The following is a 25,018-nucleotide window of genomic DNA, read 5'->3' as shown; positions in this document are numbered from 1 at the left end:
CCCCCGCAGCTCCTCCAGGGCAAGTTGGTCCTCCTCTTCTGCAGCTCTGTTCTCCTCCACAGCTCCTCCAATGCAAGTTAGTCCGTCCTCCTCTTCTGCAGCTCTGTTCTCCCCCGCAGCTCCTCCAATGCAAGTTGGTCCTCCTCTTCTGCAGCTCTGTTCTCCCCCGCAGCTCCTCCAATGCAAGTTAGTCCGTCCTCCTCTTCTGCAGCTCTGTTCTCCCCCGCAGCTCCTCCAATGCAAGTTGGTCCTCCTCTTCTGCAGCTCTGTTCTCCTCCGCAGCTCCTCCAATGCAAGTTAGTCCGTCCTCCTCTTCTGCAGCTCTGTTCTCCCCCGCAGCTCCTCCAATGCAAGTTAGTCCGTCCTCCTCTTCTGCAGCTCTGTTCTCCCCCGCAGCTCCTCCAGGGCAAGTTGGTCCTCCTCTTCTGCAGCTCTGTTCTCCCCCGCAGCTCCTCCAATGCAAGTTAGTCCGTCCTCCTCTTCGGCAGCTCTGTTCTCCTCCGCAGCTCCTCCAGTACAAGCTGGTCCGTCCTCCTCTTCTGCAGCTCCTCCAGTACAAGCTGGTCCGTCCTTTTCTTCCTCTGTAGCCCCTCCACTACAAGCTGGCCAGTCCTCCCTCCTACTCATGTCTCCTCTGCCAGACCTGTCTCCCTCTGCAGGTCAAGAGTTTTCACCTGAGACCATCAGACCTCACCCCAAAGCTGGACCACGCAAAAATAAAGAAAATGAGAGGAGAAAGCGTAAGTCGGCCATCCTCACAGACACTCCTGAAAAGGAGGTGTAGCCTGTAGGACTAGGAGTGTGCTTTTAACACTTTCTCATGTCTTTAGACACATGGGGTGGGACTTTAGGACCCAGCAGGAATGCAAGAAGGGGAAGGGGTTTGGTTTTGAGAGTGTATATGCGTCACCTCCGCCACTTGCCTAATTGAAACGCCGAGCCTTTGTTCACCTGAGCACACCTGAATCGCCATAAGCCGAGGCAGTTTTACCGTTTTGCAGCGTTTGGCTATTTGTCTCCTGAGGAGGTAGGCTTACTATAATCATTAGGCGAGTTCAAGATGGCTGCGCAGCACAAAAACTGCGCAGCACAAGATGAACGTGGTTAAAAATCTGTCCACGATGGTCTAGATGGGTGTGTTTTCGACTCGGCAGTAGGTATCACATGGCCTCAACTTATCGCGGGAGCAAGGCGGCTGCTCCGCAGCAGAGCAGCAACTTTGGAGGTACTGCGGAGCGCAGGGGAGCCTAGACCCTGCCTTCATGACGTCAGGTCTTTGCCCTAATTGGCTTTTACATCCCTGACGTATGTGCAGGTGTTTAGATGCCTCCTCATATCCACAAGAGTCTGTGCGGGTCCGTGCCTCGTGATTCGTCACATGGTCAAGTCTAGACCATGGAAGTAGAGAGTGTACAACTTCATAGCAGCGTTTGTATCCCTGCCCCTGCTGCCGCCGGCAAATCTCGCTGCTGCAAAAGGTCAACTTGAACGCGCCTATTGTGGGTTTGAGACGTTAGCACCGATTATGGCTTTTTCTGTAGATTTTATTCAATTGTTAACTGAGCTAAATTGTGTCGTAGTGTCACTGGTTGTGTGAGCTGAACTGCAACATCGTATTCAGAACTGGCTATTTGTCTACTAAGGAGGTAGGCTCACGCTAATCACTGGCTTTGAGACACAAGTAACGATTATGACTTTTGTAGTTCTCATTCAACTGCTAACTGGGCTCAATTGTGTCATAGTGTCACTGGTTGTGAAAGCCGAATTGCAACATCGTATACAGGAGGAGTATGGTCGAGTGGTTTTGGGGTGTAAACACGCTGAACAAGGTAAAGTTGTGCCTTTGTTTCTTACAAGCCCAACGTAATTATGACTCACGTTAGTCCCTATGCCAAGCAGTTCAGTGTGTAGACTTATGCTGTGTCCCCTAACAATAAAAATCTACCGTTGTCACTTCTAGGGACGGGTGTAAACGGCGGCTGGTTAATAAAGTTCACCACAAGCAAACAAGGGGGGGGCACCACTGTTTTTCCCATGGTTAAATTTTCGTTGCTTTGGTTGTTTTGCGAGCTCTGTTTCCTCTGTACTGAGGCCAACGTCAGGCCTTACGAACGTTTAAGAATTGCTATCGCAATAGGCTAATTGATAACTTCTTGTAAATGGGGCTTGGGTTATTTATGCGGGCTAGTGCAATATCTGTGAGTTATATTTGACATGTTATCCGACTTCTTTGGGCCAGTGCAATATTCCTATGTTATTTATCTTAGTTCTAAAATAACGTGTGATCAACTTAAAGGGCGAAGTGCAATCTTGACTTGCTGGGCTACATAACCATTAGCCTAGGTTATTCAGGCAAGGGTAGCCAAAATCTCTTCTCATTTCTCTCACTGAGTGTCTGAGGGTAACCTCATGTGCGTGCTGTGTATTGGGTGAGTGGCTTAAGGCCTATTCGGACGGGATTAGTTTTATGGGGTGACATCAGGTAAAGTAATAATTACCAGGTAATGTAGTCCCGTCCGGACGCGCCATGTCAGTAAACATAACGGAGTATGTCGGTGACATTTACAGACACTTTTACCTTCCGTAAAACGGTCCGGAGAAATTACCTTAGGTAATATTAATCCCGTGCGAACGCGACCCTCTGTAAAGATGTCTGTAATATTTCGTCACATCCTGATTTGAAAACAATTCCACCATAGTCTGAATGAAAACATAACATGCTGTGCAGCTTCTAATAGGACGTTAGCTAGTTTGCCTAATAGCTTGATATTGTTAGCCATTTCAAACTACTTATGGCGTAACATAAAGCTAACGTTTGCTAGTTTAGCCAACTTGTGTAGTCTTTCAAATCTGAAAATGCTGCACGTACCTGACGCAAAGTATCACGTGCACGGCGACGAAGATGTGACGGCAGAACGTAAACGTATTTACTCCTCCCATGTCAAGTAAAATGACAGAGATGTCTAGTCCCGTCCGAATTGGACATTTATATTACAGAGGTCATATGATAAACCTGCATTACTCTACGTCCCCCCATAAAACTAATCCCGTCCGAATAGGCCTTTAGCCCCAATTGTGCGCGCATGCGCCTTATTTTCTTTAGTTTGGTTTATTTTCTTCAGTTGGTTGATTTTGCTTGTTTGGTTTATGTGGGTTATGATAAAACACTTACTGTGTGACGTACTTAGCTGTGCTCTACCTGTTATAATTCTCAGGCCAGTTCTAGTGTATGCCAACTATTCAAGATGGCCTACAAGCTCATTTCCTAGTGTGCGCTAGTTGGTGTGCGCCTCTGCTAACTTGCATAGTGCGAAGTGACAACTATATTTAGTTAATTATTGCCAATTTGCACAGGTTGAAGTGACATATTACTATTTTTGCCATCTATTGCCAATTTGCACAGGTTGAAGTGACGTATTACTTTTTTTTGCCATCTATTGCAAATTTGCACAGGTTGAAGTGACGTATTGCTATTTTTGCCATATATTGCCAATTTGCACAGTGTGAAGTGACTCATTACTATTTATTGTTACTTACTGCCATTTTGCACAAGTTGAAGTGACGTATTACTAATTTTGCCATCTATTGCCAATTTGCACAGTGTGAAGTGACTCATTACTATTTAATGTTAATTACTGCCATTTTGCACAAATTGAAGTGACTTACTAATAATTTTGTCATCTATTGCTAATTTGCACAGTCCAAGCAAAGCGCCCATTTATGGTGAACCATCTTGAAGTGACTTATCATTCCTTGTTGCTATTCATTGCAAGCCTGTCTAACTTACCTTTATTACATTTATTGCACATTCTATGGTTGCTCTACAACATTGTGAAAATAAAGAAATAATTGGTTTACAACAGCTGTTTCCTGTGAAAGTGTCTCTCATAGAACCTGCGGGGGTAATTAAATATTCTGATGTCCAAGTGTATGATTAGGGCCCTCTCACCCTAGAAGAAAACGGGAGTGGCGTAGTCAATTGGTCTATACATGATAAGGGTCACAGAGGCATTGGAGAAGGGAAATAAACCAAAGAAGGTGAAGAGAAAGCTGGCCCAGGGCACAAACCAAAAGAGAGGAAAGAAAAAGCAAAAGATGAAAAACATTGAAAAGGAAACCGACTCAGAAGGAGAAGATTAGTTTTGCATTGTTTGTTTGGAGAGCTACTCCAAACCGAAAGAGGTGTGGCTGCAATGCCTGCGCTGTAAGATGTGGGCTCATGAAGCCTGCACGGATGGCAGGTCCATTTATGTCTGCCATAACTGCGATTCAGATAGTGAATAGATGTTGATAAAGTCAAGATGGCTCTGTTTTGTTAATCCTGCCATTTTAAAAATAAATTTCACACTCTTCAAAGTCAAGATGGGTTCTGACTGTTTTGTTAGGTCTGTTTCTTTAATTAATTAATTAATACTGAGACGTCAAACTGTGGTTTCAACACTGTTTTAAAAAAAATAAAATAAATGATAATCAAGAGTGATTTTTGCCATTTTATGTATTTTTAACATATGTTGCAACTGTCCCTCAAGACTGTTGCAACCGTCACCTTGTGTGGGGACGGTTGCAACGTTTCACTCTCTCTATTAAAATGTCATTTATTTCAATATTATAATATTTACACATGTTGCATAATTATGCATGGATAGGTGACAGATGTGGGCTAAATATGTACAAATTTTGTCTTTCTATTGAAAACGGTCTCTGAGATATACAAGGAAAGGTAAAAAGTGGTGCAACTGCCCCCACTCTCCCCTACAGTAATGCAGCAAGGCTACTCCCCGTGTGAAAACTACACTCGCATGCACAGCAGTCAGTGCGGCCGCATTTATTAGGCGTCATTATCTGCCCAGCGAACTAAAGCCCAATTGACGGAAATTCTACATTAGATGTGAACAACAGGTGGCCGCATACATTGCGCATATATGCTTAATGTCTGAATGTCTGCTACCGTCAGATATGCGGTCAGCAATTATCGCAAAATGTGCGCAAAACCTGTCTGAAAAGGGCTTCAGAGTCAGACAGAGCAAGATTCTCTGTTGCAGCACTGTTTCAGTGTTTTTTTCTTGTCTATTGCAGAGGAAAAGGCATAACATTAAAACTCATACAGTTACAACATCACATCACTTAATGTTTGTTACAACGATTAATAATGAAAAACTGCAATAATTAAACACTATACAAGGCAAAACAAAAACAGACCCAGACAGACCCAAGTCACCCTCTAAGGCCAGCGTTGGAAAATCATCTAGGCCCCTTTCTATGTCCAGTTCTCCCAACCCTGTGTGACAGGACGGCCACTAGGAGGCCTACCAATGTTTCACCTGTGTGATATAGTTACCCCAAACAGGCCACTCAACCAAATGAATGAGAGATGCAAGATTTCCTCAATTAGTCAATTTATTAACAAACGTAATCAAGTCAGTACAGTTTTTAAAAGAGCACTATGACCCAATAAAATGCCTTGAATAATTTAGACAACAATGTACCCAGCTAAAGGTGGCTTCTACAGTTCTCAATTCCCCCCCCCAAACAAGCAAAATGATACAAACCAAACAAAACTGATATAAACCAAACCAAAATGTCAACTCACATTAAACCCACACAGATATGAAACTCAAATCAAAACAGACAGCAAATCAAAGTGAAACACTCCAAACTCAGGGAAAACTGTAAGCACACACGGTAACCCCGTACAAGATGCCCCCTAGATGTAATTTGCCCAAGCCAGTACCGGGGCTACAGTGCTCAAATAACAGACATTAATCCAAATTATATTAATCACATCGACATTAACAACACACAAAAACAGACACAAACAAATAACATACTATGCATTCACTCACCATGCAACATATGCATACGACACCTAAATCCACTCACCCACATGCAACGACAAACAAACACGCAACCACCAGACGAACAGCACAAGCAGAAGGCAGCGTAGCGCAAAGCAACCTGAAGTTGAGCACCAATTAAACTAGCATGCTAGGCGCCGCAGGAAACGTAGCAAGTAGCCCAGCAGCAAGGAAAGCTAGCGATGCAGCAGAAGCAAGCAAGCAATCGGTGAAGCAGCAAAGCAGACTCAAGGCCAGAATTCGTGATACAGCAAAGCAGCAGCCAACAAGTTTTCTGTGACACGGTGATTAGAGCCTACGACCAGGAAACACCAGCGCATCCGACCGGTCTTCCGCTGTGATTGATTAGACAGGCTAATAGACAATCACCAAGCCCGCTTTCGGCGTCCGGAGTTCAACTTCCCACGGCATACGCTCTGCGAAAACTCAGTGGAGAAGCACCTTCAACAGACACGTTTCCCCAACTAACAGTGAGCTGAAGCATTCCCTCACCACCAACACCTGCCCTCTTAAGATCACGCTAATAACCAAACCACACCCCCTCCCCATTCATTTCAATTATGGACCACCCTACCACAATTTACCCCCAGGAATTCTATCATCGTCCCGATGATACAGCCACCCCACTACAATTTACCCCCAGGAATTCTATCAGCGTCCCGATGATACAGCCACCCTACCACACCTGGGTCCACTACATCTGGTTCTGTCAAAATCGGGGCCCGTTTCAACTGTGACCTATGCACGTGTTTCACCAGGGTGGGTGTCTGTAGACTGACAATTGTGTATACTCCACCATCTCCTCTAGGGGTCCTAACCACCTTATAGACAACAGGGGACCAATGGTTCTGAATCTTTTGGCGGCCACGGACAGTGTGGTCCCGCAGATACACTAAACAGCCTTCACTTAGGGCCTCATCCCTCACAGACTGATCGTAATTTAACTTACGAAGGTTGGCAGCCTTTGTTATTCTAGCTTGAACTCTGGAGTAGGTGTCCTGCAACTCCTGCTGGTGCCTGACCACCCAGTTATCTACCCATCCATCAATAGGCTCTTCTACTCCTGCCAACAGAAAATCCACAGGTAGCCTTGGGACCTGCCCAAACATTAAAAAGTGAGGGGACTCCCCAGTCACACTATGGCAAGTGGTGTTATAGGCAAACACGACCCGTGCAATGTGTTGAGTCCAAGACCTCTTCTGTTCAGGCTGTAATGTTCTCAGAAGGTCGTGGAGCGTCCGATTAAAACGCTCACACTGTCCATTCCCCTGCGGATGGTAAGGGACAGTGTGAGTCTTCTGCACCCCATACATCTGGCAAAGCTGAGCTATTAAGGCGCTCTCAAAACTACGACCCTGATCTGAATGTATCCGGGCAGGTACTCCAAATCTATAGAACCATTCATGGACCAAGATGTTAGCAACAGTTGTTGACTTTTGATCCCTAGTGGGGACTGCCTGTGTATACTTGGAAAACACATCGGTCATAATCAAGACATTCTCCCGCCCGTCACTAGATGGCTCTAACAAGGTAAAATCAATCGCAAGGATCTGGTTAGGAGCGGAGGCAATAAGGTGTGCCATTGGGGCCCGAGCTGAGGGTCGAGTGGACTTAGCCACCGCGCACTGGCTGCAATTTTGGCAGCGACGCTCAATCTCCTCACTCATCCCTGGCCAAAAACACCGCTGTCTAATTAGGTTGTATGTGCGGTCTCTACCCGGATGACCCTGGTCATCGTGTAACTGCTGAAATACCACTTCATGCAGAGCCTTGGGGAGCACCAACTGGTCTACCTCTTCTCCACCACCCGGCAGAGTAATGTGGCGATACAACACCCCTTCCTTTAGCAACAACCTACCCCACTGTCGGAGCAATTCCACACATGCTTTGGGCATTGCCTCTCTCTCTGATTTCATAGGATAGCGTTGCTGCACAAAGAACTCTAGGATCTTCCCAACAACAGGGTCCTGGCCCTGTAACCGCCTAAGCTCAGTTTTACAGGTGGTGGGGAAAACAGACACTGTGTGTTGAGTTGCCTGTAACGGCCTCTGTACCTCTACACAGTCCTGAAGAATGGGGGGCAGGGCTGTCCCATGGTCAGGTTTTGAGTCTGCCATTGTGCAATACTGGCGGGACAACGAATCCGCATTGCCATTGACACGGCCTGGGCGGTAACGGATCTCATAATCGAATGCAGCCAATTCAGAAACCCAACGTTGTTCTAGGGCCCCTAGCTTTGCAGTTCTTATATAACTCAAAGGGTTGTTATCTGTGTATACAGTGCACTTCTGCCCCAACAAATAATCCCTAAATTTGTCGGTCAGAGCCCACTTCAATGCCAACATTTCTAACTTCATTGAGCTATAGTTCTGCATATTTTTCTCAGAAGGCCGCAACCCCCGACTCGCATAAGCCACAGGCCGGAGTTTACCGTCATGTTCTTGACTGAGTACCGCGCCCAGTCCAAGGTGGCTTGCATCAATTTCTACCACAAATGGCCTAGAAAAATCGGCATAAGCTAACACCGGTGCAGTTATTAGGCTTTGCCTCAACCCCTGGAAACTGGCCTCACACTCCTCAGTCCAAGCACTCTCCAATGACACTTTAGAGCCCCGCCTTTTCTTAGTTCCGCCTACCTCAGACACCAGGCGGTGTAGTGGAGCAGCAAGTTTGGCAAAGCCCTGCACAAACCGTCTGTAATAGCTTGCAAATCCGACAAAGGACCGCAACTCTGTGACATTTCCTGGTCGTCTCCATTCGGACACCGCATTGATTTTAGCAGGGTCTGTGGATACCCCCGTCCTGGACACAACATGACCCAAGTAGTTAACCTGTTGCTGAAAAAAACAACACTTCTCTAGGTTAGCCTTTAAGTGCTGTTGTTGCAGTCTGGCAAGTACCATCTCTAACCTCTCCACATGCTGCTGAGCACTGGACGAGAAAATAATGATATCATCCAGGTACAATAACAACGTTTGGAAACGCTGATCTCCAAACAAGCGCTCCATCAAGCGTTGGAAGGTACTAGGAGCATTGCACAATCCAAACGGCATACGGTTAAATTCAAACAAGCCAAATGGCGTGCAAAAGGCTGTCTTGTGTCTATCCTTCTCAGCAACCGGGACCTGGTTGTAACCCGAGGCAAGATCTAGGGTGGAAAACCACTCCGCACCGCACAAAGCATCTAACGATTCCTCAATGCGAGGCAGAGGGAAAGCATCTTTGCGTGTTTTACTATTTAGGAGCCTATAATCCACACATAAACGGATTTGTCCAGTTTTCTTTTTCACAATCACTATTGGTGAGGCGTAAGGACTGCTACTCTCCCGTATTACCTGACTCTGTAACAGCTGATGAACGTGCTGTTTGACCGTCTCGTAATCCGCTGGCGGGATACGGCGATATCGTTGGCGGATAGGGGTATTTTCCAATAAAGGAATATCATGGGTGATGAGCCCAGTGCAACCCAAATCGCCCTCATCAGCTGCAAAGACTGCACTGTATTTCTGTAAGAGTGTCTTTACCTGTGCCTGTTCAGCTGGTAAGAGCTGAGACATGTCCATATCCTGGATGGCGGTTATCACCTTGTTGCTGCCTGCAAGTTGAGATGAAACTACAGCATGGGTGGTCAGGGCAGTTTCTGCTGGACTGGTAGTGACACCATCTGGCCAAGCCACTGCTTGCACTGGGCACAACGTCCCCACCGCCACATGTGGTTGCACAAGGGCGTCCTGCTCACCCACATTGACTAATGGCACTTGAGCCACCCCGTTACAAACTGGGACTAATGACACAGAGGCCAAGAGTCCGGCTGGTAATCTGCTCTCTCCCTGAAGGGGCTCAAACAACAACATCGAGTTAGCCTCAGCTGCGATAGAACATGTAACACTAACAAAACGCAGGGACGCTGCGGGAATGCAAACTGAAGACCCACCTCCAATCCTGGCCTGCCTCTCCCCAGGCCCTGGCCATGACGTTTGACTCTCTGTCTGCCCACAAAACTGTAGTGCACACTGCCAAGCAGGAGCTGCTTGAACACTTGGGAGGTCAAACAAGTTAGTGCCATGTTGACTAAACAGTTCTTTGTAACAGTCCTGGATGACGTTCATCCCCAACAATCCTGGTAGTCTTGTGTCAGATGCTGGAGCTGGCAAATCCTTAACAATCAGCACCCCTTTATTCTGAATGGACTTCCCCAGGACAACGAAATCTAGCTCTATGTACCCCACATAGGGAATCTGCAGACCATTTGCAGCACGGAGTTGTAACCATCCGCACTGGTGCAACTTTTCTTTGCCCAAAGGCTCAAAACATTGTATAAAAAAACTCTCAGAAAGCGTGGTGACCATGGACCCAGTGTCTAGGAGACATGGAACCTCAACCCCACCCATCATGATCGAAACTGAAGGACAATTGCCCAACAAATTTGATGGGGTCTGGTTACCTGTCTGTCGGAGTGATGAGCCAAAAGTTCCCCCACCTGAAGTGTGACTCGTCAAACCAGGTGGCGGGAGTTTTCCGCCAGCCTATTCTGTTCTTGTGAGCCTCCCGGTGTTACAGCTAGGTGCTCTACTGACCGACTATGCGCCCTAGAACAATCCCGAGCAATGTGGCCTGGTTGATTGCAACGCCAACACATAAGTGAGTTAGTATGCCGAGGACGGCCAAAAGCTGGGTGAGACTGTAGGTGCTGCAACCCTTGAGACAAATGGTTAAGCTGTGCTTGTTGGGCTTTTAACATTTCCTTCAATTCTAACAGTTCCGTATTCTCTGCTCTTGGGGCCGGGGCTGTGGAGTTATGACCATGCACCTGGTATTGCGTGGCAAAAGATGAAGGGACCGAATAACTTCTCCCCCTCTGCTCAACTGTACACCTGCCCTCATCAACCCAACGAATGGCTTCTGTTCTTACTTCCAATAAAGTAGACTCAGGGTTCTGACGAACAAAACGCTTGAGCTCTCTGCGAAGGCCGCTATCAAAGACATGTTCTGTGAACTGGTCACGTAGCAACTTGGTGGAGTTTAATAGGCCCTCTGGGGCATGTTGTGTGATTTGGTTCATCAGCGCTAGGAGAGCATGTGAAAAGTCTTGTAAAGACTCTGCTTCCCGCTGTTTTCTGGAAAAAAACTTTTCCTGAAGGGAAATGTAAGACTGTGACGATCCGTACAGCTGTTGTAAAATAGAGAACAACATCTCTGGGTCTTCCCGTTCTACTCTAGGTCTATAACGGATCTCCCTCCTAGCAGAACCCCCCAAATGATCCAATATAAACAAAGCTTCCTCTACAGCACTCATGTGACGTGTCCTCAAGCTACTTTTAACATCCTCTATCCACTCCACTACATCTTCATCAATTCCACCACTAAAAGTGGGGCACCGCCGCTCTCTTGGTAAGAGGACTATGCGTTCGAGTGGGCGAGGGACAACACCTATATTAGATGAATCACCAGTTCTACCCGCCCCATTAGTGTTAGCAGCGGTATTAGCCTGCTGCTGTAATTGTACATTTTGCGTCTTCAGCAGCTGTAGCTGCTGACGCAGGTCCTCAAGCTCTATCTCCATATTCCACAACTGAATTGGATGTACTTACAATACAGTTACTCACTGCTGGAGAGTGAAGGGCTGCAGAGCCAGTCCACAATATCGTACCGCTGGTCAGCTGCTGCTTTGCTGCTGGAAACTACCTGCACACACTCTTACCACACAGACACCCGTGCAACACATACACACATCAACTAACAAGAAAACAGATTTAAGACACACAAGACAAAGCATCAGACTTTCTACAAAGCGGTCAAGGAACCATGCATCTCTTAACCCTGCTCGCAGCGCCAAATGTGGCAGGGACAAATGTCAAATGTCAAAAAGAAACCCACTATTGAATTATCCCAATGAATTTCCCCACCAAGTCACTCAAATTAATGAATAGGACAAGAGATGCAGGTTTCCACAAACACATTCATTTTATTGAATTCTCATGAAAAGATTAAAATTGACCATGCAATTAAAAGGATGGAATCAGTAGCCTATGGCAATTGTTACACCGCCTCTAGAGGCTTAGTACGGCAGTGCACGGGGTACCCCCACAATCTTGATCGTTCACAGCACAGCAAACAAGGGCAATGACCCAATATGCAACCACACACACACACACACAACAAAATGACATGCAAAACCAATACACCAATCAAGGGACACAGCAAAAAGAGAACGATATAACAGAAGTAAGAGCCCCACATGTAACCCTGTACTGCCCCCAGATGATAGGCCTATTAGTCAAGCCAACACTGATTACATGTCCAAACAAAAAGACTAAACAAAAAAACAAAGATTAAACCAAACCAAAGCCCAATAAACCCACACTCACAGAAACAATAAAAGACAATACAAAAAGTATACACACTGACAGGCGGACAGACAGACAGAGACAGACAGACATACAGACAAACAACCAAACAGACAAGAAAGCGCCCGTGGACGACAGTCACACACACACACACACACACATTCGCTATGCAGGAACCAAATATTGATGCTAGGTTACACTACACACACACTCTTACGTTAACCACGTTTGAAACACGCATACAGACTCACCCAGACAACAAACACTACAAGCGGCAAGCACACTGATCTCCCGACAGGAGGAAGCCGTAGAGGAGTAGCAGAGCAGCGAGAGAAAACAGCAGAGCCAGTGACGTGGCGCGGCCGAGAGCAGGTAGCGTACAGCAAACAGCACAAAGACCAACCCAAAGTTTCGGGCCGGCAGCAAGTTGAACCGCGAAGTACACAGCAAAACAGCAAGCAGCAAAGCAGCAGCAGACCACTCCCTGCTAACAAAAGACACGGTTACACACTAAAGCATCACACAATTACCTACCCGCTTACAAGTCTCCACAACAAACCTGAGGTGATGTGCCTCGAGCCCACAACCCGGAAGTTACGCTCCTCCAATGATGGAACACCCTAAACAATATATCAAAATGATACTGCTTAGTACTAGCTCTATACAACCAAATTCCCCCTCACACCGCTCCGATACTCACCGTTACCACGGGAAGATGAGGCCACACAGGTTTCACCGCAGAGGTTCTTTACGACCTCCAAAGTCAACTCCAGCAATTCCACGACCGCCACAAACGTGAGCTGCAGTCCATGCCTAGCTACAGACAGCACTGCTGCTTTTCAAACAGGCCTTCTGTTCATGAATGGCGAACACCCTAATGGGTAAATTGACACCACACCCCCCAATTTGGTCTAACCCTATCACATTTGGCATATACGCCCCTTTATGAAACCAACTTTAAGGTTTTCTTAAAAAAAAAAAAAGCATCTGCCACATTCATCAGGGATCATGGATGAGGAAAAGGTAAGATGTGGAGTTGTTTCTCATGTTACCAACTCTGATTACTATGTGGAACTCTTGAACAGTGCACAAATATCACCACAGGATTTCACTTTGAGTTTTAACATAGATGGTGTCCCTCAATTGCGATGTTATAGAACTTAGCAACATAAGTGCAGTACAGACTGGTTCGAGTTTTAGCGTGCGCTGTTACTAAAAAACGCTATTGAAAACTTAACCGGCTACCTGGCTTCAACGCGGCTTCTATGGAGGCTTGCCTACCTGATGCCTCTTCCTCTCCTGCCCGCTCGGACCCCGATGTGTCCAGCCTGAGGTCGGAACTCCGCGCCATCGAGGTTCTCCTGGGCAACGCTCTCCAGCGGCAATCCCTGCTGCTCTCCCGGCTGGACACCATACAACGGGCGGGCCTCTCCGGGGCAGAGGGTCCAGCGATCCATGACTCTTCCTGCCCTGCTTCAACTCCTGATCCACATTCCACCTGGACGACCGTCACGAGAAACAGGGGAAGGCTGTCTCTCCCACTCTTCGCCCCGGATGACGAGGACTTCGCCATTCCACTCTCCAACTCCTTCGGGCTGCTCGAGACACTCCAGGACACAGAGCCCGAGGTTGCATGGTGACCTGGCCCGGAGGCTTCTCGACAGCCAGTGCGACCGTCTAGTCCTGTGGTGTTGGGTGATCTAACTCCTCTCCAAAAAGCGAAAAAACGCTGCACCTCTCCACCTTCGCCTGGGCAGTCTCGGAAACGCTGACGGCAGCTCTTCCCCTCCGATGAGCCTGGCGGTAAGCGTGTTTCGCCTGGCTTCCCAACCGCTCCGGCTGTCGTGGCTGACACACTCAGCGGCCCTCTGGCCTCTGCCGCGACCTCCGATGACGTCACACTTCTGGGGTCATCTTCAAGACTCCCTAGACCTTCGGCCTCCCGCCCCGCAGTTTCTCCACCGCCCCCTTCCTCTTTGGCGGCAAACTCTCGTGCTGGTGTCCAGCTCCCCCCAAGCACCTCTGTCTTCTCATATGAGGACTCTCATGCTCCCCAAGTCTTACTGCTTGGTGACTCTACTATCAGGGGGGTTAAGCTTCCAGCAGCCATCACATACTGCCTCAAAGATGGCAAGGTTGTTGATTTTATTTCACTCCTACCCCGACTCATTGACCTTCACCCAACTGTCTCTATTGTAATGGTCCATACAGGGACAAATGATGTTATGGATAGAATGTCTGCTAAATTACAACAGGACATCGAGTTCTTATGTTGTCATTGAGTCTCTGAAGAAACGCTGCATTCTGTCTGGCCCCATCCCATCTCCCTCAAGGGGTTCTGAATGTCGCCTCTGGAGCCTTCACCAATGGCTTAGAAATGTCTGCCTTGCGGCCGGCTATGACTTCGTTGGTAATTTTGACTGTTTCTGGACCAGAAATTATTTATTTATTTGACAGGGATGGTTTTCACCCAAACATAGCCGGTGTCGGCCAACTAACTTACACTTTTATCCATTTTATTGCTTTTAGTAATCTTTGACTCTCTGCCCAGCTTGACCCTCACAATACCTCCTACCAGCCTAGTGTGCATGAGGGTCTTGCTACCTTTCCGCTTAAAACGAGCACTGGCCCGGTACAGCGCTTCGACTTCATCCCGGTTCACTGGAACCCCCGCCGCTGTCGGAAATCTACCCGCCCTGGTAGCGGTGTAAACTTGGACAACCTCCGCCACCTGGCCTATCCAGACTGCATAGAACCTCCTGTTTCCATTACGGCCAAGGTGTCTCTGCTCAATGCCCGGTCAGTGTCAAATAAGTCATTCCTCCTATATGACTTTTTCACTCAAAGACGCTTGGATTTACTGTTTTTAACAGAGACTTGGGTAGGCGCGAGCGCAGGTGAAACATCTGTTTCGGAGAACTCTGTCCCACAAACTGCTTTTTTATCAGTACGCCAAGGACTACGGGGAATCTTCAGCCCTATTAAGGCCTATTCGGACGGGATTAGTTTTATGGGGGGACGTAGAGTAATGCAGGTTTATCATATGACCTCTGTAATATAAATGTCCAATTCGGACGGGACTAGACATCTCTGTCATTTTACTTGACATGGGAGGAGTAACTACGTTTCCGTTCTGCCGTCACATCTTCGTCGCCGTGCACGTGATACTTTGCGTCAGGTACGTGCGGCATTTTCAGATTTGAAAGACTACACAAGTTGGTTAAACTAGCAAACGTTAGCTTTATGTTATGTCATAAGTAGTTTGAAATGGCTAACAATATCAAGCTAATAGGCAAACTGGCTAACGTCCTATTAGGAGCTGCACAGCATGTTATGTTTTCATTCATTCAGACTATGGTGGAATTGTTATCAAATCAGGATGTGACGAAATATTACAGACATCTTTATGTAACGTCACAGAAAGTGGGTTGGGTATAGTGGTGTAACTTAACCTACCACTTCAGTTACATAAAACAAAAGAGCAATAAGCAGACCAAAGGCAGAAATTCTTATTTACCATTTATTAGTTTTAGAATAAAGACCAGTCTGGAAGCAGCTGTGGGAATAAATAATTAGATACAATAGTTTATTATTAAAAAAGATGAATACAACGGACGCAGAATAGCTACAGTTACACGGAACTATTGGAGCTGTCTTCCAGCAAGTGAGTTAAATAAGCTCCCAGGAGAAGCAGCGCTGCCTGTGGGGAAAAGGGGTGATGTGTTAGCTACTCACCACTAGGGGACCTCGCGACACCCGCAATCACTCAGTGCTCCGTGGACTCATTCAAGCCGTGCGCTACACTGTAAAGTCTAGAAACGTGAGAAGAGTAAGGTGCGGCTAACACACTAATACACACACACACACACACACACACAGTGCAAAAGATGGCTGGCTAGAAGTACACCCCCCAACACCACCGACAGCGCGCCACGCCAGGAGACACTATCAACTAATTACTAGAAACAATAGCCTACAACCTATCCGCTACCAGTTGACCCATTCACAAACATGTTCCACACATTACACGAATTACACACACATGCACGTCAAACACTTTACCGTCCCGCAAGGGAGAGGTCGCACTTCAAAAGCAAAAGCAAAGGAAACGAACAAAGTTAAACACAGGCAAAACAGCAACCAGCTGATGGCACTCCTAAAACACATAAAAACCCAGATAAACCCAAACCCCAACATTATAGCTAAGAGACATCGCTACAATCCTTATGGGATAGATATTACCTGTGCCGTCAACATCTACGGACACAAACACGGAAGTGGGGAGGCTGCCACGGAGTCATCCTAGTGAAACAAAGGAGGATAGGATCAGTATAGAAAGCCTACAAACTAAACTAAGATGAACGGTATAAATACCTACAGCAAAGTCAGCTATCTATCTGATGGTAGATGCACGCGAATGGGACCTGTACAAAGGAAAAGGGATTACTTTAAAACAGAGTGATCTACCATGGGCCTATCTCATAACAAAACACTGAGAGCGTTACATACCGTCATTCAGCTTTGAATGCGTTCGTGCTAGGGAGACCTGGAGGGGGAACGCCATGCAAGCTACGGGGTAAGTCTGGCTTAAATAGCCTCACTCTAACAAGCAATCAGCTCGTCCCTCCCCCAATCAAGGAAGTTCGCTCAACTAGGATTACGCTACAATCCATCCCACTCTTTTTGAATTGTCGTCCCGACAATTTAACTAGTGCCAGGGTCTGAAAACAGGCATAGTCATACTGCAGGTCCCCTGCTCCGGAGTAGTCACAGCCCCTTGAAGCCTACCCCCTGTTGGCTGTGGGAGACGGTGTGGATTAGAGTGTAGTCCTGCATTTACCCTGGTGGTATGCCGAACTGCCATGGGCACACGGTTTTGATTGGCTAATGGAGTCACATCTTCTCGGGGCTGAGAGCCAGGACACCCCATTGCATCCTCATCCACTACAGATGACAGGTCTTGAGGGCTTACCCGGACAGGCTCAATAACTGTAGCCGCTGGTACTGGCATCACTAGGCACAGGTCATCCTCATCCCAGGGTTCTGCACCTGGGCTTTCCTGATCTTGACGGCATGCTGAGTTCCCGGACACCGGCGCTACCCTTGGGGGTGAATTAGAACAAGAGTTACCAAGATATGCTTTTATAGACGATCGATGCACATACCTCACTTGGCCAGGGTTATCCAGCGGTGCTATGGCGTAGACTTGTCCGCCGTCCTTAGGTGTCTGTAGCACCTTGTACAGCACAGAACTCCACTTGTCCTGGATTTTATTACGGCCTCTCACACCGTGGTCTCGCAGGAGTACTTGCTGTCCTTCCCTCAATGGCAAGTCCCTGACTGTGGCATCGTGCCGGCATTTGCGCTTGCTAGCAGCAGCCTCTAGTCTCTCCTTTGCCCCGTCGAAGGCAATGCGAAGCCGGGCTTGATGTTCAAGTACCCAATCATGCGCCTGACCTGGCCTTGGTTCTTCTACTCGTCCGAGTAGGAAATCTATGGGTAGCCGAGGTTCCTGGCCGAACATAAGGTAGTGTGGCGACTCACCAGTAGATTGATGGGGGGTGGTATTGTAAGAAAAGACCACTTGAGGCAGGCAGGCGGCCCAGTCTCGTTTTCTGGTGGGAGGTAGTGTGCGAAGAAGGTCATGAAGAGTGCGATTAAATCGCTCACACTGTCCATTTCCACTGGGATGATACGGGGTGGTCCGCGATTTCTCCACCCCATACAGGGCACATAATTGCTGAATTAGGGCACCCTCGAAACACCTTCCCTGGTCAGAATGGATTCGGCTGGGGACGCCGAAGCGATAAAACCACTCCTGCACCAGCACCCGAGCTACAGTTGGTGCACGTTGATCCCTAGTTGGGATAGCTTGAGTGTATTTTGAAAAGACATCGGTTATAACAAGGACATTCTCTAGCCCACTCTGACAGGGTTCCAGAAGCGTGAAGTCCAAAGCTAAAATTTGGTTTGGCTTAGCAGCTAATAGGTGCCCCATGGGGGCGCGGATTGAAGGCCCAGAGTCTTTAGCTATTGTGCACCTCTCGCACTTTTGACACCACTGCTGGACATCTTGGGTCATACCAGGCCAATAACACCTCCGCCGAACTAAATCCAGGGTACGATGGAAACCTTGATGGTCATGCTGTTCATGCAGAGCCTGCAGCACTTCGGTCCTCAACCGTTCAGGGAGTAGCAACTGGAGGATGCCCTCTCCATCAGGATTGGTGATGCGTCTGTAAAGCACACCTTCCTTCTCCACCACACGCTTCCACTGCCGAGACAATTCCAGAAGGTTCCGGGAGGCTGACTGTCGCTCCTCAGCGTTCGGGCCCCGCTGTCGTCGCCTGAAGGGGAGGAATTTCCCAATAACTGGGTCTGATGCCTGCAGGGCCTGCAAGTCAGAGGAAGAATGAGTGGGCAAAGCTACAACTACTGCTTGGGTTACCTGATGTGAAGGCCGTTGGGTTAGACTGTCTCTCAAGGGAGGTGGTACTGAGGTTCCAGGGGAGACTTCCTCCAACAGTGCCTTGGGGTCCTCCGTAGCCAATCTCCTGGATAGGGCATCTGCATTGCCATTACTCCGTCCGGGTCTATACCTGATGGTGAAATCAAAAGCAGACAATTGTGCAGCCCACCGCTGCTCAGTGGCCCCCAACTTAGCAGTGGTGAGGTAGCTAAGGGGGTTGTTGTCTGTAAAAACAATACATTTCTGGCCCAACAAATATTCTCTGAATTTTTCAGCCATCCCCCACTTAAGAGCTAAAAATTCAAGCTTCATAGAGCTATAGTTGATCATGTTTCTCTCTGATGGCTTCAACCCTATACTTGCATAGGCAATTGGACGTACCTGGCCCGCCTGCTCCTGAGACAGAACAGCCCCCAAGCCCTTGTAGCTCGCATCTACTTCCAGTATGAATGGCAATGAAAAGTTGGCATAGGCCAATACTGGGGTGGACACAAGATGGGCCTTCAGGCCTTCAAAGCTCTGCTCGCATTCTCCTGTCCATTTATCAGTCAGTGACTGAGTTTTAGATCGTCCCGGTTTCACACTAGTGAGTTCGGCCACTAGTCGATGAAGAGGGGCGGCCAGTTTGGAAAACCCTGCAACAAAACGGCGGTAGTAGCTCGCGAAACCTAAAAATGAGCGCAATTCTGCTACCTGCTGTGGTCGTTGCCAGTTGGCCACCACGTCAATCTTAGCTGGGTCTGTAGACACCCCAGCACTTGAGATGACGTGCCCCAGATAGTGGACTTTCTCCTTCATGAATGAGCACTTCTCCAACTTGGCCTTGAGGCCCTCCTGCTTCAACCGATCCAACACTGCCCCCAAGCGTTGGACATGTTCATCTATGGTGGACGAAAAGACAATCACATCATCAAGGTAAAGCAGGAGAGAGTTGTAATTCTGGGCCCCAAAAATGCGCTCCATTAATCTCTGGAAAGTGCTTGGAGCGTTGCACAACCCAAAAGGCATGCGATTCCACTCAAATAGTCCAAAGGGTGTGCAGAAAGCAGTCTTGTGTCGATCTCTCTCGGCGACTGGCACCTGGTTGTAGCCGCTAGCCAAGTCCATCGTTGAAAACCAGCGAGCACCTCAGAGCGCATCTAGAGACTCCTCAATGCGCGGGAGAGGGAAGGCATCCTTGCGGGTCTTGTTGTTCAGAAGGCGATAGTCCACACCCATCCTTCTTCTTCACCAGGACGACAGGGGAGGCAAAGGGACTGCTACTCTCCCGGATAATCTGTGACTCCAACAACTGATTAATGTGAGCTTTAACTGTGTCATATTGAGAGGGTGGAATGCGCCTGTGCCTTTGACGCACTGGCGTTTCCTCTATTAGAGGAATCTCATGCGAGATGAGCTGAGTACAGCCCAGGTCACCCTCACCAGTTAGGGTGACCACCTCCAGTCAGACAAAATGTGGGACAAGTAGCATGGTAAAGTGGGACAATGTGGGACAGACGTAAAAACTTTAAACGTACGATATTGTATATCTAATTTACTAAGCAATATTTTTTAAGCCTACCGACCAAAATATTGAGACACTACTTAAAAGACAAAACACTAATTTTGCAACATCTCTTCTTTATTGGGACTATCAAAATAGTCAACTGTCCAAAGGACCAGGCATTATAGAAAGTTGAACTATTTCAGTGCAAATATATTTTTTGATAACAACAGCCACATTACATTTTCCTAGCTATTTCAGAATCTGGAACAATTACTAACTTGTTATGCAGTCGGTAGAGCAACATGAATGTGTGCGTGTGTGTGATGTAGGCCTACGTCATGATAGACGCTCGATCACGAAGAGTGCGCTCTCCAATTTGAGTTCTTTGACAACGTTGCGGAGGCGTTCGTGCACCAGGCAACAGTTTGATTGATGTACGACTAAGCCTATCGACTACTGATTTTATTGCTTTCCTCTGAACTATTGGACATAAGTTAACACTACGCCTATGAACGTATCTGTGTATTCATTTTCAATTGGCCAGGGTTGAATGAAAAGCGGGACAGATGCTCAATTTGCGTGAGGCGGGACAAAGGGTAAAATTGCTGTACAGTACAACGTAAAGCGGGACAGGTGGTCACCCTATCACCAGTAGAAAACACAGAGCTATAGTTTTGTAATAAGACTCTCACCTTCTGCCGATCTTGCTCTGAGAGAGATGTCAAGTCCACCTCAGCTATCTTGTGTTCCAGTGTGTGATCAGCTACTTGAGATGACACCATGGCAGCCAACCTTTCCCGAACCTCAGAGACGCCTACAGGAAGACTTACAATGGGGGCATGTGTCAGAGTGCCAAGGGCTGTGCGTGGATAAAGAAGGACATCATTAGTTCCCACATTTACAACCGGAACATAGGCTGTTCCTCTAGCCACCTTAACTACAGCAGGAGACACCAACAGTCCTGCTGGCAGCCCTGTAGACAAGGGCTCAAACATTACAGAGTCAGTCAATCCAAAATGTAATTGAGAGCATGTAGATGCTACAACCCTCATGGTGCCCCCAGCAACACGCAAAGCCCTTTTCCCCCTGACACGTGCCAAACAATCATGGTCAGAAACCTGGGCAGCATTGGTTTGATGGCATTGCTGCAAGGCCTCTTGCCAACATGGAGGAGCCCCTTTGACACTCTCAGTTTCAAAAAGGGAGGCCCCATGTTGCACAAAGAGCTCTTCATAACATTCCCTAATGACATTCATGCCCAGTACCCCAGAGAAACCTTGGCTAGGCACTGAAGGTACATCTTTAACTATAAGAACCCCCCGCTTAGGAATGACTTTACCCATAATTTCCAAATCTAATTCCAAATAGCCTACAAATGGAATATCTAGACCATTGGCCGCCTTCAACTGCAACCATTGACAGGATAATAATTTCTCCTTCCCCAAGGGTAACAAATGCTGTAAAAAAATTGACTCTGCCAAAGTAGTTACCATTGAACCTGTATCCACCAAACACGGTACTGTTATTCCCCCCACCCCCACAGAAATAGTAGGACAAGAACTTAACAAATTAGAGGCCTCACCAGGCGATGTAGTGTGGAGATGGCTTGAGCCGACCATGTCCCCATCTGCTATGTGGCTCTGCACAACAGAGGGGATTAGTTTTCCGACTGCTGGGTAGCCACTTGAGGGCGTGCATAGGAGTCTTGCGGACCAGATAAAGGGGCCCTAGCTGGTGGGGGGGCATGGTTATTTAAACAATCACGAGCAAAATGTCCTGGCTGCTCACACCTACGACAAATGATAGACCTGGGATTGAAGCGTCTTGGAGGGTGCTGTAGGAGAGATAAGTTGTGAGTTAACTGGTTTATTTGCTCTTGCTGTTTCTTAAGCATATCTTTAATCTCAGCTAGCTCAGACTTGTTACTACTGCCACTCTGCATGAGTGCACGTGAAGACCCTTGTACTAAATGCTGTTCCCCTAATAAGGTTGGTACAGAAAAACTTCTACCTCTTCCACCCCCTGGCATCCCTTCCCGTTCCCAGGTGATTGCCTCCGCACGAACAGACAACAGGGTGATGGTGGGTTGGCGACGGACCAATTGTTTCAGTTCTCTGCGGAGGCTGCAGTCTAAGACATCCTCAATGAACTGATCTCGCAATAGCACAGAGGCATTGGGCAAACCATGGGGGGCACTACTGGTAACCTGTTCCATTAGCTGCATTAAAGCATGGGAAAATTCCTGTAGCGATTCACCCTCCTGTTGTTTTCGAGAAAAAAATCTCTCCTGTAAGGAAATATAAGAGTCAACACACCCATACAACCCTTTGAGAATTTCTAAAATCTTATCAGGATTCTCACGCTCCCCCCGTGGCCTATACTTAATTTCATCCCTTGCCTCCCCCTCCAAATGATCATACATAAAGAACGCTTGTTCAGTCATAGGTAAACGACGGGTCCGTATGCAGGACTGGATTTCCTCCAGCCACTCTACAAAGCCAATGCCAGACCTTCCCCGAAACGAGGGGCACTTCCTCTCTCTGGGGACATACACAAGTCTTTCAGTGGCACCGGGTACGGGCGCCCGTGGATCAGTTCTACCTGCGCCATTGGACGTGGTTGCACCAGTCTGGAAGCAGCTGTGGGAATAAATAATTAGATACAATAGTTTATTATTAAAAAAGATGAATACAACGGACGCAGAATAGCTACAGTTACACGGAACTATTGGAGCTGTCTTCCAGCAAGTGAGTTAAATAAGCTCCCAGGAGAAGCAGCGCTGCCTGTGGGGAAAAGGGGTGATGTGTTAGCTACTCACCACTAGGGGACCTCGCGACACCCGCAATCACTCAGTGCTCCGTGGACTCATTCAAGCCGTGCGCTACACTGTAAAGTCTAGAAACGTGAGAAGAGTAAGGTGCGGCTAACACACTAATACACACACACACACACACACACACACAGTGCAAAAGATGGCTAGCTAGAAGTACACCCCCCAACACCACCGACAGCGCGCCAGGAGACACTACCAACTAATTACTAGAAACAATAGCCTACAACCTATCCGCTACCAGTTGACCCATTCACAAACATGTTCCACACATTACACGAATTACACACACATGCACGTCAAACACTTTACCGTCCCGCAAGGGAGAGGTCGCACTTCAAAAGCAAAAGCAAAGGAAACGAACAAAGTTAAACACAGGCAAAACAGCAACCAGCTGATGGCACTCCTAAAACACATAAAAACCCAGATAAACCCAAAACAGTCAACATTATAGCTAAGAGACATCGCTACAATCCTTATGGGATAGATATTACCTGTGCCGTCAACATCTACGGACACAAACACGGAAGTGGGGAGGCTGCCACGGAGTCATCCTAGTGAAACAAAGGAGGATAGGATCAGTATAGAAAGCCTACAAACTAAACTAAGATGAACGGTATAAATACCTACAGCAAAGTCAGCTATCTATCTGATGGTAGCTGCACGCGAATGGGACCTGTACAAAGGAAAAGGGATTACTTTAAAACAGAGTGATCTACCATGGGCCTATCTCATAACAAAACACTGAGAGCGTTACATACCGTCATTCAGCTTTGAATGCGTTCGTGCTAGGGAGACCTGGAGGGGGAACGCCATGCAAGCTACGGGGTAAGGCTGGCTTAAATAGCCTCACTCTAACAAGCAATCAGCTCGTCCCTCCCCCAATCAAGGAAGTTCGCTCAACTAGGATTACGCTACATTTACAGAGGGTCGCGTTCGCACGGGATTAATATTACCTAAGGTAATTTCACCGGACCGTTTTACGGAAGGTAAAAGTGTCTGTAAATGTCACCGACATACTCCGTTATGTTTACTGACATGGCGCGTCCGGACGGGACTACATTACCTGGTAATTATTACTTTACCTGATGTCACCCCATAAAACTAATGCCGTCCGAATAGGCCTTAAGTGTGTGCTCTGGTCTATCGGCCCCCGAAACCTAACAAGGACTTCTTAACAGAATTCTCAGATTTTTAATCACATATCACGCTGTATGATCGCTTGTTGATTTTAGGGGATTTTAATATTCATGTCTGTTGTCCAGATACACCCCTTGTCAAGGAATTCTGTCAAGTGTTGGATTTATGCAGCATATTGATCAGCCCACCCATGTCCTCGGCCACACACTTGATTTAATGTTAACCTACGGCCTATCCATTGAAAACATGAACACTGAGGACGCATACCTGTCGGATCACAAACCCATTGTATTTGACATTAACATATCCGCCCCCCATTCCTGTTCCGCGATTTTGGACTCTATTGCTCCCCTTAAGTATAGACGTCCGCAATTTAAGTCTCAACCTTGGTTAAACGACACGACCCGCTCTCTCAGACGGGCCTGTCGAAGAGCCGAGCGGAGGTGGAGAAAAGACCGCCTCACTGTCTCCTACCACTGTTTAGGAATTAACTATCAGCCTTCCAGGCAGCTGCAAAAGCAGTTAGAGCTGCGCACTTCTCCAACACCATCAGCAAACATTCCCACCGACCCAGAATCCTTTTCAGCACTTTGAATTCCATCATCAACCCCCAAGTCAGCTCCCAGGTTGAAGCATCTACTGACATCTGTGAGACATTTTTTTTTTTTTTAAAGATTATTTTTTTGGGCTTTTTATGCCTTTAATGGACAGGACAGTAGAGAGAATGACAGGAAGTGAGTGGGAGAGAGAGTCGGGGTGGGATCCGGAAAGGACCACGGGGCGGGAATCGAACCCGGGTCGCCGGCGTACGGTGCAGGTGCCCCAGCCAGTTGCGCCACTGCCGGGGCCGTCTGTGAGACATTTTTAAAAAACTTTATTGATAAAATATAC

The 25,018-nt window shown here is 47.5% G+C and overlaps 1 pseudogene; it reads right to left on the bottom strand.

Annotated features, from left to right (window-relative positions):
* Window positions 1–354: 354 nt before the first annotated feature.
* On the bottom strand, window positions 355–22,767 carry LOC134083455 (uncharacterized; annotated as a pseudogene).
* Between the last annotated feature and the right edge of the window lie 2,251 nt (window positions 22,768–25,018).

Source organism: Sardina pilchardus, chromosome 6 (genome assembly GCF_963854185.1).
Source record: "Sardina pilchardus chromosome 6, fSarPil1.1, whole genome shotgun sequence".
Classification (NCBI taxonomy): Eukaryota; Metazoa; Chordata; class Actinopteri; order Clupeiformes; family Clupeidae; genus Sardina; species Sardina pilchardus.
This window is presented reverse-complemented; position numbering and strand designations above follow the sequence as displayed.